Genomic DNA, 16,955 nt, shown 5'->3' with positions numbered 1-16,955 from the left:
CCACTACAGCTTTGATGCCCAAATTGTCTGTTTCAAAAGTTTCCTGAGAACCAAATCCACACGGTGGTCCTGCATATATTTCAACTCAATTCCCCCACCACTGGGAAGAGGGGTGGGCTTAATCACTTGTGCCATCAAGGAATCCACCTTGGGTTGCCCCAAAAGCTGTGGACACTCCTGCGCCAGTAGATACAGAGACCATAAAACTCATATCCGGATGCCAAGGAAAGGTCACAGAGTGCGAGTGCTCACTACAAAGCCAGGGAGAAGTGGATGGAGCCAGCTGAGTCACTAAGTTCAATTCCTGCAAAGATTCAGTAGGAAGATAAGGCAGAGCTTCAAACTTAATTAAGCGCAGGTCAGTAGGCTCATCACCAGGATCCGATCCCCCAAAGTATCCGCAGATCCAACACACAAACTCAGATCCCCCGATCTGGAAAGAGCTACACTGTCAAACAATGGATCTGAGAGGTCAGGATCAGCATCCAGATCCCCCAAATCATGAGCAGGCAAAACAACAGCTGGATCAGGCAGAGGCAAGGACATGTCCGAAGGCACACCACCACCCCAAAACATCCTGGGGGGGAAAGGAGACTGCTCAGAAGAGAATGCTCTCTTTCTTTCTTTTTTTTAACTCTGTCTACAAAACCTCATGAGTTTAGAGAAGGTATCCGGTTTCTGGGGCATAGAGTTACCTTAGATGACTTAAATTTGCGTGTCTTGGCTGCGGAGGGTCCGTAGCCATGCTGACTAAAGAACCAGCTGTACCTAGCCACGAAAGTAATGGAGTCCACCCAGCGGGACTGGCTGAGTATCTGATCACCTGCTTCTGTGGGGGGAAAACTAGGCTGGTTACTACAGCCCCCCACCCACCAGCTGTGCCATGTGGCATATTACATTACATTACAGATTTCTATTCCGCTATTACCTTTTGGTTCAAAGCGGATTACAATAAGAGTTGTGGAGGGAAAGGTTACAAAGTTAGATCAGAGATAGTTTCTGAGAGAGGGAAAGGTAGGATCAGGGATAGGTGAGGTGTTCATGGTATTAGGCTTTACTCAGGGATTTCTTGAAGAGTAAAGTTTTTATGTCTTTTCTGAACCTCTTGTAGTCAAGGGTTGATGTCAGTAGGATGGATATTTGGTTATCTAGTCTTGCTGCTTGAGTGCTAGTAGGCCGTCGTAAAGTTTTTTCTGTTTTACTTCCTTGATTGTGGGGTGAGTGAAAGGGGTGTGTGTTTTTCTATGCCTGGTAGAGGTAGTTTGGATAAAGCGGTTGTTTAGGTAGGTTGGGCTGTTCCCGTTAATAGTTTTAAATAGTATACAGTAAAATTTGAATTGTATTCTTTCTTGGATTGGGAGCCAGTGCGAGTCGATGAATGCCTCCGTGATGTGATCATATTTCTTCAAAGAGTAGACGAGTCTCAAAGCTGTATTTTGAATTGTTTGTAGTTGTTTAATCATTATTGCCGGGCAGGGGAGGTAGAGGATGTTGCAGTAATCGAGTATACTGAGGATTAGTGATTGTACTAGAAGCAAAAATTGTGGTCTTTCGAAGAATTTTCGGACTTGTCTAAGGTTCCTCATGACTGTGAACAATTTCTGTATCATTTTGTTTATTTGTGGTTGCATGGTGCAGCCCCTGTCAATAGTCATTCCAAATAGTTTTAGGGAGGTTTGTAGGGGGTAATTGATAGAGTTGATTACTAAGTTGGTAGTGGAAGGGGCTTTGTTATTTTCTAGGAGGATGAATTTAGTTTTGTCTGGGTTGAGTTTCAGTTTGTGATTTTCCATCCACGTCGTAACTGTAGCTAGTGTTCGGTGTAGTGTGTCTGTCATTGCTAGCTTTGGTTGGTCAAAGGGTATGAGGATGGTGATGTCATCAGCGTAGCTGTAAGAGGTTATACCTTGTTTATTCAGGTACACGCCGAGAGAGGCTGTATATAGGTTGAAGAGTGTAGGGGGGAAAGAGGAGATCCTTGTGGGACTCCACAGGGGTTGGACCATGGGTTGGATTTTTCTTTGTCTGCTTTTACTTTGTATGATCTGGATTTTAAGAAGCCTTCAAACCATGAGTATACTTTGTCTGAGATGCCTATAGTGTCCAAAATTTGGAGAAGTATATGGTACAAGTATGCTCTAAAAGCACTAAATTTGTGCAATCCTGACATGAATTCACAAGAGGAGACCCCCAAGGACTCCATCGCAGCAGTTTTCCAGGCAAAAAACCCAAAGTTTTGAAGAAGCAGGGAGAAGAAAAAAAGATTGCTAAAAATCAAAGATGGCCACCAAATTCGCCCCCAAAATACAATATTTTTCACACTTCCCAAAGTCCAAAAACAGTGATTTTAGGATTTTTCAGGAGGGGGGAACACTGGGGAGCATGCAGAAACTCAGAAAAACCCACTTTTTAAACTTTCCCCAACGTCTCTCACAAGTTGTCAGTTCCTTGTACTCACTGTGACCTGATACACTGGATTCTACCTGCACACAGCTTTTTCTCAGTAGCTGTAGAAGAATTAATTGCCACAATCACAAAGCTGATCTTTGGGCTGCCGGTCAGACTTCACTGTCTGACCATGCCTCTACCCCAGCGGACCACTGGATGCGCACCAAGATGGGTGGAGGCACAAAAACACAGCCAGCATGCTATGGAACATCACTGAGCCCCCAAAAGAATGTCTAACAGTCTGCGCTCGACCCCTGCTTAACAGAAGGTGAGACTACTTCAGGGATAGCCCTGAGCTCCAAGGAAAACTAAGCAGACTGGCTAACAGGTACTCAAAAAGGGATCAGCCTGTCAGCTACAGTCTGTGAATTCTCAAGCAGGCAGAGCTTCAAAATTGCTTCAAACGTGAAATTACCCAAAAAGGGGATGGCATTACATTGAATTTAAAACAATAAAATGGGGAAAGCAGAACACATACAGCCGCGGACATGCTTGTAGAAAGAAAGACTGTAGAGGGCACTAACCAAAAATGAAGTACTACACAGGCAGAGTGGATTCCTTCTGAAGAGCATGTGAGAATTGGGAAATAACCCTATTGTCTAGAACAGGGGTGCCCACACTTTTTGGGCTTGAGAGTTACTTTTACCATTGGCACTTAACATTAATAAAACTAATGTGATGCTTTTTCCATGGAAAGATAGTTCTACTCTTATCGCTCCTATTTCTATAAAAAAATGTCCCTCTGCAATTAGTTAGCAATATTAAAATTTTAGGGGTGATCTTTGATCTCAAACTGAATTTCCATGATCACATTAGTAACATTATTAAAACAACCTTTTATAGGCTACGTAAAATTCGTTCACTTTCAAAATTTCTATGTGCAAAATCCCTTAATATTCTTATTCACTCCTTGGTGATCTCTAAAATTGATTATTGTAACGCTCTTTTTAAGGGAATCTCTCTGAAAGAAATAAAACATCTACAGATCATTCAAAATGCTTCCATTAAACTTATAACAAAGACTAGGAAGTTTGATCATGTAACCCCCCTTCTAAAGAATGCGCACTGGCTTCCTGTTACCTACCGGATAACATACAAATTATGCATACTCACTTTCAAATCCCTCCTTAATAAAACTCCAGCATTCATTTATAAACTATTAATACCTTATTTTCCAAATAGAATATTGAGATCCAATGAACAGAATCTATTAACAATTCCATCTCTTAAAGTAATTAATACAAGATGGCAATTTATTTTTTCTGTTACCGTACCTCAAACTTGGAACTCCCTTTCCATTTACTTAAGGGAAGAGCGCAATCTGGAGAAATTCAAAAGTAATTTAAAAACTTTTCTCTTTAGAGATGCCTTTGATAATTAACTAATCAGTTTGCAGGTTGAATTATTTTTTCTACTGTATCATACTAAGGCTATTATTTGCTTCCCTTTTTGTATTTTCTTTGATTGTCTTACTTTTCTATAATGATTATGTATTTCACCTCCCTCCTTTCCTTGTGTTTATGAGTTTGTTAAGTTAGTCTATCTATCCCTCAGGACGTTATATATAGTTATGTATTGTACTGTCTCCCAAATATTGTAATTTTAATATGTTCATCGCTTAGAAATACGAATAAGCGATTAATCAAAAAACTATTAAACTTGAAACTTGAAACTTGAAAAACTTAAAATGACCAAGTCAAAATGATCTACCAATAATAAAAAAATTTAAAAAAAACACAAAGCACACTGTATGCAGAGAAAATGTTAATTATCTTTTATATTCCGGGGTTTTTTCAAAGAGGTCAAGGCAGATGACTCTAAGCAATGTCACCTCAGTAACAACCATACAAAAATAGACAAATATACCCCCCTCCCTTTTTACTAAATCACGATAGCAATTTTTAGCACAGGGAGCTTCACTGAATGCCCACGCTGCTTTTGACGCTCATAGGCTCCCTGCGCTAAAAACCGCTATTGCAGTTTAGTAAAAGGGGGCCATAGTGCCCCCTTTCTTTCTGTCTCCCTGCCTGACCCCTTTCTTTCTTTCTCCCTGCCCTCACCTAAGCCACTCCCGCCGCCATCGGGGAACAGGCCCCCAAGCCACCACCGCCCCAAGCTCTCCATGCAGATTAGAAGCATCAGGCCAACCAGCATTCCTCTCCCCGACGTCAATTCTGACGTCGGAGAGAAAGTTCCAGGCCAGCCAGGCAGCGATTGGCTGGCCCAGAACTTCATCTCCGACAGCAGAATTGACGTCGTGAAGGCAACGCAAGTCGATTACGGAGCCCAGGATGGGCTCCATGATCGACTAGCATTGCCTTCGCGATCTACCGGTTGATAGCGATCGACGTATTGGGCACCACTGGTCTAGAATATCTCACCTATTGCACTGGAACAACCTTTGGGAGGAAGGAAAGGACAGTGCACAAGGAGACTCCTACTTCTGTGATTCTGAAAAAGGATTTTCTACACGAATAAGAATAGTCTTACTGGGTCAGACCAATGGTCCATCTAGCCCAGTAGTCCATCTTCACAGTGGTCAATCCAACTCACTAGTACCTGGCAAAAACACAAATAGTAGCAACATTCCTTGCTACCGATCCAGGGCAAGAAGTGGCTTTCCCCATGTCTGTCTCAATAGCAGACTATGGACTTTTCCTCTAGGAACTTGCCCAAACTTTTTTTTTTAAACCAGCTACATTAACCACTCTTATCCCATCCTCTGGCAATGTGTTCCAGAGCTAAACTATTCTCTAAGTGAAAAAAATATTTCCTCCTATTGGTTTTAAAAGTATTTTCCTGTAACTTCATCAAGTGTCCCCTAGTCTTTGTAATTATTGATGGAATAAAAAAAACTGATCCACTTGTACCCATTCCTTCAAACTTATTTCATTCTGGTCAAATCAGTATATACAAAAAGGAAATACAAAGGGGAGTTCCCATAAGCTCCATCAATGGGAGCATGCACGAACCCAAAATCCACCAAAGAAAACCCCATACAATTCTCATATCCATGCAATGACACTCAGATGAAAGCAGGTGCTACCTCTGCATGCACTGAACAGGGAGCACAGCCTCCTCTTAAAATAGCCCAATCAGTACATTTTCATGATTATAATAAAATCACAGGACACTGAAAAAAATAGAGCCGAGGTACCCAGGACTTCTGAACTGGAATGCTATCTTTTACAATGTAGTGTGAAAGGGGATTTAACAGGAAGGTCATGAGCATGCATCAAATACTTCAAGAAAATCCCCTCAGAAAGAAGGAGAAACCAGCAACTTAGGTTCTGAGTGAACTGTGTTTTCTTTCATCTCTCCTAGCTGCTGCTCTTCCTGGGGATTCTATCAGCTGGTTCAACACAGCTTTCCCTTTCTGGGCTCTTGTCCAGTAGCAGAAGAGGGAAGCCATCGGCGTGATGCAGCACGGCCCCGAAGTGGTCACCAGCTGTGGATTGATGCTGGTGTCAGAGGATCTCCTGCCCTCTCTCCCCCTCTCCTCGGCGGACTTGTACTCCTACAGCTGCGGTGTTGGACACATCGAAGGGAAACTGAACTTCACTTCAGGAGTCTGCTGTTGGCGGCACCTGGCCTTGCCTGTCCAGTGACTGGAGTCATGGTGGGCTTCATTGGCGTAGTTCCTGGTCCTGCTTCTTTGGTAGTGGCTGGTTGACCTGGTTCTGCAGACTGAACTTACTATCAAGCCGCCTCACAGACTTTTCTATCTCTTAAATTTGTTTTATTTTACTTTTAATTTTCTTTCATTATTTCTATTTCTTTGATTTTTGATCTTGGAAATGTATTACATATTTTTATTTTAATCAGGTACTTTAGCTAAATTGTGAGCCCTCGGGACAGATAGGGTAGTTTTTCTCAAGTACCTAATTTCATTTTAGTTTGATACATTGTAAACCGCTTAGGTCAGTAAAATGCAGGAGCGGTATATCAAATCTTAAATAAACATAACTCTGAGACTCTTCTCATCGAGACAATCGCCTCTAGGGATACGGTCTTCACAGTGAGGTTCAGCAGCAATGCCTATTGCAGAGGCTTGTACAGAGTCTTACTAAGGCATCTCATGTTAAGGTTCCATGAAGGGAAAGGTTGTTGTATAGGCGGGCACAGATTAAGAAATCTGGTCATGTTTGGATAAGAAGCAAAGAGCCCTTCTTCCCTCGAGTTCTAATGCATGAGAGACCAGCCACTTTTACTTTGAGGGATCCTAACACTAGACCCCTCTTTATTACAGCTTGTAAGAAGGCCAGGACTACAAAAACTGGAGCGTTAAAGGGCTGCACATTGTCTTGGTCTTCCAGGCCTTTGCATAGGCAGCGACTGCTGTAGGTTTCTTAGTTCTAAGCAGAGTAGCGATGACTACTTCTGAGTATCCTCTATGCCTTAGGGTTGTGCGCTCTAGAGCCATGCTGTAAGCCCATAGAATTTCATATCCTCCATGGGAACTGGTCCATGTGTAAGAAGATCCGCATGAATTGGGAGCTTGATCTTTGTATATCTTGCAGACACACTAGATCTGCATGCCATGGCTGATGTGGCCAATCCAGAGCCACTAGAATCACCAGTTCCAGGCAGTTTTCAATTCTGTGGATCACTCAGCCATGGAGGGAACACATAGAGCAGCTCATCTTTCGACCATGGTTGAACTAATGCATCCATCTTGATGCTTTCTGACTTGAATATGCAGCTGTAGTAGTGACCTACCTTTGTGTTCTGGATGGAAGCCATCAAGTCAATCTTTGGGAGACCCCAAAGTCGAACAGTGAGGTCAAATGAGCTTCTGGACAATGACCCCAGGTCCAAAGTTTGTCGGCTGAGATAGCCTGAACATTCTCCACTCCCATTACATGGTCAGCAGAGAACACCTGTAGATGGGCTTCTGACAAAAACTGGGCTTACAGATGCAAACTAAACACTCCGGGTGCCCCTTTGCTGGCTGACATAAGCCACCATGGTGGCATTGTCTGAGAAAACCCTGACTGCCTTCAATTATAGGGATTTCTCCAACATGTGTAACACTAGATGAATGGTTCATAGTTCCAGATGATTTATGGACCATATTTTCTGTGAGGGTTCTCAGCAAACATACACTAGATCAGTGATTCCCAACCCTGTCCTGGAGGAACACCAGGCCAGTCGGGTTTTCAGGCTAGCCCTAATGAATATGCATGAGAGAGATTTGCATATGATGGAAGTGATAGGCATGCAAATTTGCTTCATGCATATTCATTAGGGCTAGCCTGAAAACCCAATTGGCCTGATGTTCCTCCAGGACAGGGTTGGGAACCACTGCACTAGATGACCATTGCAATGGACTCCCAAGCCAAACAGGCTGGCATCAGTCATCAGTATCAGCCTTGAAGGAATGCAAAGAAGCATGCTCTTGGACAACGAGCCCATCTGGAGCCACCAGCACATTCACTCTTCTGGAGTGAGGCCCTTTGCAGGTACTGCTGCTATGACAAAGCACACTGTTTCCATGCGAAAGTGCAGAATCATTAGAGCTGTATTCATGTGCTACAGATCCAGAATTGACCTCCAAAAGTCTGAGCCTTTTTTGGCACAATAAAATATATGGATTTTCTAACTGCCAGAATAGCTTGAATAACCAGCACCTTATGTGCTTTGTTCAGGTGCCCTGTGGGAGAGTCCATGAACCAATCGGTCAGAGGCCAGGCAAATTCCAATTTGTAGCCCGACTGAATAATATCCAGAACCCACTGGTCAGAGAAAATATGAACCCAGGTCAGCAGGAACGCTGAAAGCCTGACTCCTATCTGTAGAGAAGGGTCTCCCAGCCTGGTATCATTGCACCTTCTTGGCAGGGGGCGTAAAATGGGAGCAAGATAGCTGAGCATGTCTGAAGCCTGGGTACCGCTGCCTGGAGATCTGGGAAAACCTCTGAAAAGTGGCGGCGCAATAGGAGCGATAAAAGCTGGAGCCATGAAAATTAGAGCAGTGGTTCTCAACCCTGTCCTAGGAGACCCCCAGCCAGTTGGATTTTCAAGATATCCCTAATGAATATGCATGAGAGAGATTTGCATATAATGGAGGAGAAAGGCATGCAAATATGTCTTTTGCATGTTCATTAGGGATATCTTGAAAACCCGACTGGCTGGGGGTCCCCTAGGACAGGGTTGAGAACCACTGTTCTAGAGGGTCTAGATCTGCTATCAGGCAAGGTTTTAGGGTTACAGTCCACCAGAGTTCATATGGTCGTCCAGGCCCTTGTCAAACAACTGCCCATTAAAGGGAAGTCTGGCCAAAGTAGCCTTGGAAGTGGAACCACCAGCCCTTTGTCAAATCCAGAGCATTCTTCGGGAGAAATGGAGTACGCAAGCACTTTAGCCAAAACCTGCACAATCCAACCCAGCTAATAGAAACTGAGGAGGAGAATCCACAGCCTCACTCTCCATAGAGTGCAGCCGAGTTAGGCAGGTGCGGGAAAAAAAGAACACCACCGAAGAAGCCTTTATGCCCAAAGCAGTTGCATCAAAAAGTCTCTGGAGAAGTATATCCACATGGAGGCCCTGCATATCTTTGAGCACCACACCACCCTCACTGAGAAGAGAGGTGTGTTTAATCACTTGACCCACCAAAGAATCCACCTTAGCCTGACCCAGAAGCTGCTGGCACTCCTGTGCCAGAGGATACAAGCAAAACATGACCCTCGCTATCTTAAGAGCACCTTCTGGAGAGTCATACTGCTACAAGATTATAATGCTCATATCAGGGTGCCAGGAAAAGGTGGAAGACTGGGAGCACACACCACAAAGCCAGGAGAAAGAACTGGACGGAGCTGGCTGAGAAACTAAATTTAGCTCTTGCATAGACTCTGAAATAAGATTCTTCAAAGCCGCAGCCTTAAATAAGCGCAGAACAGAGGGATCATCCTCAGGTTCTAAAGCCCCAGAAGGATCCAGCATACAGTCCCTAGTCCTGGATGCTGGGACCACTGCCACTGTCATCAAGCAGGTCATTGTCATAAGGATTGGCAAGATCAGGATCAGTCAGACCCAGAACGGCGGCTGAAGGAGACAAGGATGTGCCCATAGAAGCAACGCCACTGAGAGAAGCATCTGAGGTGGAGTGTGACTGCACAGGGAAGAACGCCTACTTTGAAACTCATGCCACAAAAGTCTCAGAAAACCTGAGAATACTTCCGGCTTCTGGGACACAATCACCCTTTGATGAGTAAACTTTGTGTTTCTTAGGCTGCTGAGGGTCCGCAGCCTTGTACAAGGAATTATCAGCCATGTCAGCAATCCTGACATGAATTCACATGAGAAAAAACTAAGGACTCCATCCCAACAAGAATTGAAGCAAAAATTGCAGCCTTGGAGAAGCAGAGAGCTTTTGAAAAAAGATCACTAAAAATCCAAGATGACCATGATTCAGAAATTTGTGCCAAAATTGATATATTTTTTGCACTTGCCAAAGTCAAAAAATTGCAATTTTATGATTTTTCAGGTGGGGAAACATAGGGGGCTATGCAGAAACCTTCAGAACCCCATTTTTCAGACCTCCTCCCAATTCACCTCACAGGCTGTGACAGCCTTTACTCACTGTGCCCAGAGTCAGAGATGTGCTGCAGCCTGCCTCAGCTCTCATACAGGGCTGCCAGTCAGACCTTGTGCTGGATTGCACCTCCACCCCTGCGGACTGACGGCTGCACATCGGGACAGGTGGAGGTGAGAAGGCACAGCCAACACTCTGCAAAACACCACTGAACCTCCAAAGGGTGCCCAACAGCCTGCGCTTGACCCCTGCTTAACAGTAGGTGAGACCATTTCAGGGATGGCCCTGAGCTCCAAAGAAATCTAAGCAGACTGGCTAACAGGTACCCACTGGGATTGGCTTGTCAGCTACAGACCACGCAGGCAGAGCTAAGGAAACGCTCTGAGCACAAGAATCCTGAAATAAAACAAACTAAAGTACCAAATAAAATAATAAAACCAGGAGAACAAGCACACTTCTGCTGGCATGCGTGCAGAAGGGAAAAACTGTAGGTGAAGCTAAGAGGCCCAGTGAAGTACAGAGGACTCACATAAAAAAATCCGAACTGGATTCCTTCTGTAGTTGGCAACGTGGCCATAGGGAGACAACCCACTTGTCTAGAACACTGGTTCCCAACCCTGCCCTGGAGGACCACCAGCCAGTCAGGCTTTCAGGATAGCCCTAATGAATATGCATGGGGCAAATCTGCATGCCTGTCACCTCCATTATATGCAAATCTCTCTCATGCATATTCATTAGGGCTAGACTGAAAATCCGACTGGCTGGTGGTCCTCCAAGACAGGGTTGAAAACCACTGGTCTAGAATTTCTCACCTATTGCATTGGAATACCATATTTTTTGCATCAATTTTCAGACTATGATACAGTACAAATAGTTTAGTTTATTTGACGTCTTTGCAATCTGTATTATATTAGACATACTTAATTTTCCTAACTGTATCGTATTTCACAACATTTAAGCAACATACGTCTGGGCAAATGGGAAGCTCTACTGGTACCTCATTGGATTCATGCTGCACATAAACTAGAAGATTTACATCTACGACTACTTCAAAATGCAACAGTAAGACTCATATACGGACTATGGAAATCTGAATATCTACAGCCCTACCATATGAAACTATATTGGCTGCCCATAACCACAAGGATCAAGTTTAAATTAATTAGGCATCACTGTATTTAAGTTCCTGGGAGGGAATGCCCCTGATTACCTAACAGAGTTGGCCATCCTACTCCAGGGTGCCTCCAGAGTCTTAGGCCCCTCCCCAGTTCATCTCAGAATGCACTGGAAAGGGGGCTTGCCATTTTGGAGTGACGAGCCAGCTGGCCGGAGGGTGTGCGCATCCCTCCAGCCGGACATTCAACTGAAAGGTACAGGTGGGTTGGGAGCATTTTTAGGGGTGCAGGGTGGGGGGCCTGCTCCTTTGGGGGTGTCCGGGGGGGGTCGAGATTGATGGGGTGGTGACAGGAGTGAGTGAGCACCCCTCCTGTTTAGCTTGCTTTGGGGGAGTCCAGGGCAGGAGGGAGTGGGCATCCCTGATGTCCAGCTTACTTCAGGTGGGGGAATTTCCGGGGAAGGTGGGAGTGGGCATTCCTCCTGCCAAGCTTGCTTTGCTGGTAGGGTTCCCGAGTTCGCATGGGGGTTCAGGGGTTCTGACAGGAGTAAGTGGGCATCCTTCCTGACAGCCGAGTTCACATGGGGGTTTGGAGATTCTTGTGAGAGGTAAAATCGTGACGCTGTTTATAGAATCTGCCCCTTAGTGTTTCCTCACTGGCACTTTGGGACCTCTTTGCAGCCTGTAAGCTTCTATAGTTAAAGAGCCGATATTGTTTTTTGGATTTGTTATGAATATAAACTTTAATTTAATGCTCTGCTTATCTGTAGCTTCCTCTGAAGAAGCAGATTGCTCAGTGAAACTGGATTACAGTAAAAGATTCTGTGGTGCACTGAGCTGGTGAAGGTGTTTTGTTCTTTTGTTTGTGAGCTGCTGCTGTTCTGGTGTTTCACTATTAGAGAACTGTCAGATAAGTGATTTGATAGTGAAGCTGTTATAGAAATGACTGCTAAGACGTTTGCCATTTTCCTATTTCTGTGTGCAGTGAATGGAACAGAACTCTTTAGTGATTTTTTTTTCCACATAATTGGGCATTTAGCTTCTGAGCACACATCACTTTTTTTCTCCAAAAAAAGTGTTTTGAGATATTGTTTTATTTTTTTGTTATAAGTCCCTGTTAAGTTTTACTATGTGAAAATTTTTATCTACTTGCATATAAATATATAAATATTTTTGAAGAGTATCCCCCTATTATAGTGAACTCAATATAAAGAGATCCCGTATTCATTTCCTCCTTTCTACTCCTCACCTGCCAGTTTCTGAGGTGCTGCAACTCAGGACTCCGCCACCAGCCGCTGCTCTTCCTGCCTCCTTCCTCCTGCCCAGTTGAAGACGAGAAGGCTCATTGTCAGAAGATGAAATTCCTGGGACAGTTCTACTGAGATACCAGGTAGAAAAAAGACCCCACGCCTTCTTTCAGGACTTTTCCCAGGTTCAGACAACAGCCCTGGCATGTACCACCATACAGCTCAGGATGATCGAAACCACGGCAACGGAGCACACAACATGAACATTTCATCCAGTTAAAATGAAAACAGGACCAGATCTGTTTATTTAACTAGCCTGTGACTTCAGGTGCAGGCTGCTATTAGTTCGCTCCGCGGGGACATGTTAGCTACTCTAATAGTTTATGTTGGTTCAAGACCTCTCCCTTTCTGAATAATGGTATATGCCATAGCTTCTCTGTTTACATGGTTACAGCAGTGAAGCTTTGAAATTTGATCTTCCAATCTAGCACACTCTGCATCCTTCCGTCATCCACACCACTTTGCTGAACTGGCTAGTGCCGTGGTCTTCACTAATTTTAAACGGGCAGTTTTTGGGGGTCTAAAAGGACTGAAGGAGAGACCATGACTCTAACCAATGGTTATCTACTTCCTGCCCAATCAGAGCACTTAGCCTGTCACATATGTGGAAACCAGATAAACCTTTAAATACAGGATCACAAATAAAACCCTATGCTGCCAGGCTCTGCATGCAGTACACACCACCAGAGAAATAAAAAGAAATGTCCTTATATTTTATGCTGTTCAGAAAGAAATATAACAGAAGTAAATTCTCAAAACTAAATTGAAAATAAAATCATATTCTGTTACATCCTTTTAGGATTCCATACTACAGGTGTTCAATCCCCACAATCTGGGAGTTGCAAAAATCATAAGAACATAAGAAGTTGCCTCCGCTGAGGCAGACCATAGGTCCATCCTGCCCAGCGGTCCGCTCCCGCGGCGGCCCATCAGGCCCATTGCCTGAGTAGTGGTCTATACCTATCTATACCCTTCAATCCATTTTTCTTCTAGGAATCTATCCAAACCTTTGAAACCATTTAATGTTTTCTTGTCTACAACAGCCTCTGGAAGCGCGTTCCATGTATCCACCACCCTCTGAGTGAAAAAGAACTTCCTAGCGTTTGTTCTAAACCTGTCCCCTTTTAATTTCTCCGAGTGCCCCCTCATACTTGTGGTGCCCCTTAAATTGAAAAATCTGTCTCTGTCTACTTTTTCTATGCCCTTCAGGATCTTGAAGGTTTCTATCATGTCTCCTCTAAGTCTCCGCTTTTCCAGTGAGAAAAGTCCCAACTGCTTCAATCTGTCGGTATATGGGAGATTTTCCATTCCCTTTATCAGTTTAGTTGCTCTTCTCTGTACTCCCTCAAGTACTGCCATGTCCTTCTTGAGGTACGGCAACCAGTACTGGACACAGTACTCCAGATGCGGCCTCACCATTGCACGATACAGCGGCATGATGACTTCCTTTGTCCTGGTCGTAATACCCTTTTTAATGATACCCAACATTCTGTTTGCTTTCTTTGAGGCTGTGGCGCACTGCGCCGATGCCTTCAGTGTTGCGTCTACCATCACTCCCAGGTCTCTCTCCAGGTTACTGACCCCTAGCGGTGTTCCCCCCATTCTGTATGTGAACATCGGGTTCTTTTTCCCCACGTGCATGACCTTGCATTTTCCTATGTTGAAGCTCATTTGCCATTTTTCGGCCCACTTTTCCAGCTGCGTTAGATCCTTTTGGAGATCTTCGCAGTCTTCCCTGGTTTGAGCCCTGCTGTATAGTTTGGTGTCATCTGCAAATTTAATGACCTCACACTTGGTTCCCGCCTCTAGATCGTTTATGTAGATATTGAACAGGAGCGGTCCTAGCACCGACCCCTGCGGAACTCCGCTCGTGACCCCTTTCCAGCCTGAGTAATGGCCCTTTACACCAACCCTCTGCTTCCTGTTTGCCAGCCAGTTTTTGATCTATTGGTGGACCTCCCCTTGCACCCCGTGGTTCCATATCTTCTTAAGCAGTCTCTCGTGTGGTACCTTGTCGAAGGCTTTTTGGAAGTCAAGGTAAATGATGTCTATAGATTCCCCTTTATCCACCTGGCTGTTCACCCCCTCAAAGAAGTACAATAAGTTTGTGAGGCATGACCTGCCCTTGCAGAAGCCATGTTGACTCGGTTTTAGCTGCCCATTTTTTTCGGTGTGCTCACAGATGTTGTCTTTAATTAGTGCCTCCATCATCTTTCCCGGGACTGAGGTCAGGCTCACCGGCCTGTAGTTTCCTGGGTCGCCCCTTGAGCCCTTCTTGAAGATGGGCGTAACATTTGCTATTTTCCAATCCTCCGGGATCTCTCCGGTTTTTAAGGATAGGTTGTATATCTGTCGAAGTGGCTCCGCTATTTCGTTTTTTAGTTCCTTGAGTACCCTTGGGTGAATGCCGTCCGGACCTGGCGATTTGTCGCTCTTTAGTCTGTCTATCTGCCTGAGTACATCTTCCTGGCTTACCTCTAAATTGACCAGCTTATCATCTTGGTCTCCTATTGCGATCTCCTCGGGTTCCGGAATGTTGGTTGTATTCTCCACCGTGAAGACTGACGTGAAGAACTCATTTAACCTGTCAGCTATCTCTTTCTCTTCTTTTACTACTCCCTTTCTGTCTCCATCATCCAATGGTCCCACTTCTTCTCTTGCCGGTTGCTTCCCCTTGACGTATCTGAAGAACGGCTTGAAGTTTGTTGCTTCCTCTGCCACTTTTCTGAGCATGTGCTCCTCCTACCTTAGAGAGCAGTTATCAATTTCTGCAAGCAATCAGTACAGAAGTCTGCTGATCTGCTCTGCATCTTTTTTTAATTTTGGTTGCCTAAAGTTCATTTTTTGGTGGCTTCAGTGCCATGAGACCCTTGAGGTAACCTCTGCCAGAGAAAAGGGCGCAATCTCATGAAACTGGACTGCTGCTCCACAGAGAAACTTCAGTGACCTGTGGAGCTAGCCTGCTGTGTGCCACCCTTCTCAGACTTGGGGTCAATTCCCCCGAGAGGTCACTTGCCCTCTGATCTTGTCAGGAGTTTAAGCGCAGGCTGTATGTATCCTGTGTAAAAGTCCCTCCAGGTTTCAGGGCACAGGCTGCTTTTCCCACCACTGGTTGTGTGGAAAGGTGGGGTGGAGGATACAATCTGTTTGACTGGCAGTCTAAAGATCTTCAAGTCTGGTCATTTTAGAGCAATCCTGAGGCAGAAAATAATTTTCCTCTATTCAGCTGTAGTGTACTGAGCTGAATAGAGTACATCTCCATTATTTCTTATGAGAGCTTCCTATGGGGGTGGTCAGTCAAACACTTTTTTGAGGGTTTCTGAGGGTAGAGGTCAGGTTTCCTACCTCCCCAAACCCTAAATCGTTTTTGGTTTTTTTTTCTTTTTCAATAGTGTTTATTTTTCCTGTTTTTGGGATGGGCACAAGATTGACTTCTTTTTCCTCCCTCTGGATTTGTTTCTAGACTCTCCAGCAGGTTGGACGGAGGAGGCAAAAGTCCAAAGTCCATGCTACCCTGCAGCGTTTCTTGGACATCCGAGCGGTAGAGCCCATTCCAGATGCCAAATCAGGCTTAGGCAGATACTCCTAAAACTTCATCATGCCAAAGAAAGGCTTGGAGGACTGGAGACCCATTCTAGATCTCAAGTCAGTCAATCATTTATTGCAGATTCCTCATTTCCACATGGAAACAGTGTGCACTGTCATAGCTGCTGTCTCTCCCAGGCAGTTTCTAGCATCCTTAAATCTCACAGAGGCTTACCTCCATATTCCAATCTACCCGGAGCATCACAGGTTTCTGCATCTCCATGTTTTGCAACAGCATTTCCAATTTGAAGCTCTACTCTTTGGGCTCACAACAGCTCCCTGCACTTTCACCAAGGTGATGGTGGTTGTAGCGGCTTTTCTCCACAGGCAGAGTGTCCAGGTCCATCATTAATTGAATGAATGGTTTATCCGAGCTCCGTCTTGACAGGACTGCGAGCGAGCGGTGGACACTGACTTTGGAGTATCTGGGTCTTCTCTTCAACACCCTGCAGGGACATGTTTTTCTTCCCAAGCCGCGCAGACAGAAACTTCAGAAACAGATCAGAGATCTCCTGGATTTTCCAGTTCCCACAGCCTGGCATTATTTGCAGGTGCTGGGGTCCATGGAAGCTTCTCTAGAGGCAGTCTCCTGGGCCAGAGTGCACATGCACCCTCTACAAGCATCCCTCCTCTCTCGGTGGTCTCCGCATCATTCGCTTCAGATGCCACTCCCCTGGATTGCTTACAGCAATCTGTGCTGGTGGCTTCAGGGGGAGGCTCTCCGTTAGGGCAAGCCTCTTCAGATCACTCACATGATGGATGCAATCTTATCGGTCTGAGGTGCTCACTGCGGGAACCACTCCATTCAGGAGCAGTTGACTCTGCATCAGAAGCATTGATTGATCAATCATCTGAAGCATTGGGATATTAGCTGGCGTTACTCGCACTCCAGCCCACTCTAGAAGGGAAAGAGGTTTGAGTGTTCTCCGACAACGCCACAGCAGTGGTGTAGGTGAATCATCAAGGAG

General features: G+C 44.9%; 1 protein-coding gene across 3 annotated transcripts in view; it reads right to left on the bottom strand.

The window, feature by feature from the left end:
• The window catches only part of ANKMY1 (ankyrin repeat and MYND domain containing 1), a 283,242-nt gene extending 270,336 nt beyond the window's left edge, over window positions 1-12,906 (bottom strand). The window contains exon 1 of one of the 3 annotated variants that reach the window (XM_033959160.1): window positions 12,345-12,906. The gene's annotated coding sequence lies outside the window, so the exon portion shown is untranslated. The remainder of the gene's footprint in view (window positions 1-12,344) is intronic. The other 2 variants (XM_033959159.1, XM_033959163.1) reach the window with 2 other exon arrangements.
• Between the last annotated feature and the right edge of the window lie 4,049 nt (window positions 12,907-16,955).

Source organism: Geotrypetes seraphini, chromosome 9 (genome assembly GCF_902459505.1).
Source record: "Geotrypetes seraphini chromosome 9, aGeoSer1.1, whole genome shotgun sequence".
Lineage (NCBI taxonomy): Eukaryota > Metazoa > Chordata > Amphibia > Gymnophiona > Dermophiidae > Geotrypetes > Geotrypetes seraphini.
Note: the sequence above shows the minus strand (reverse complement) of the source record. Positions and strands in the feature narration are given on the sequence as shown.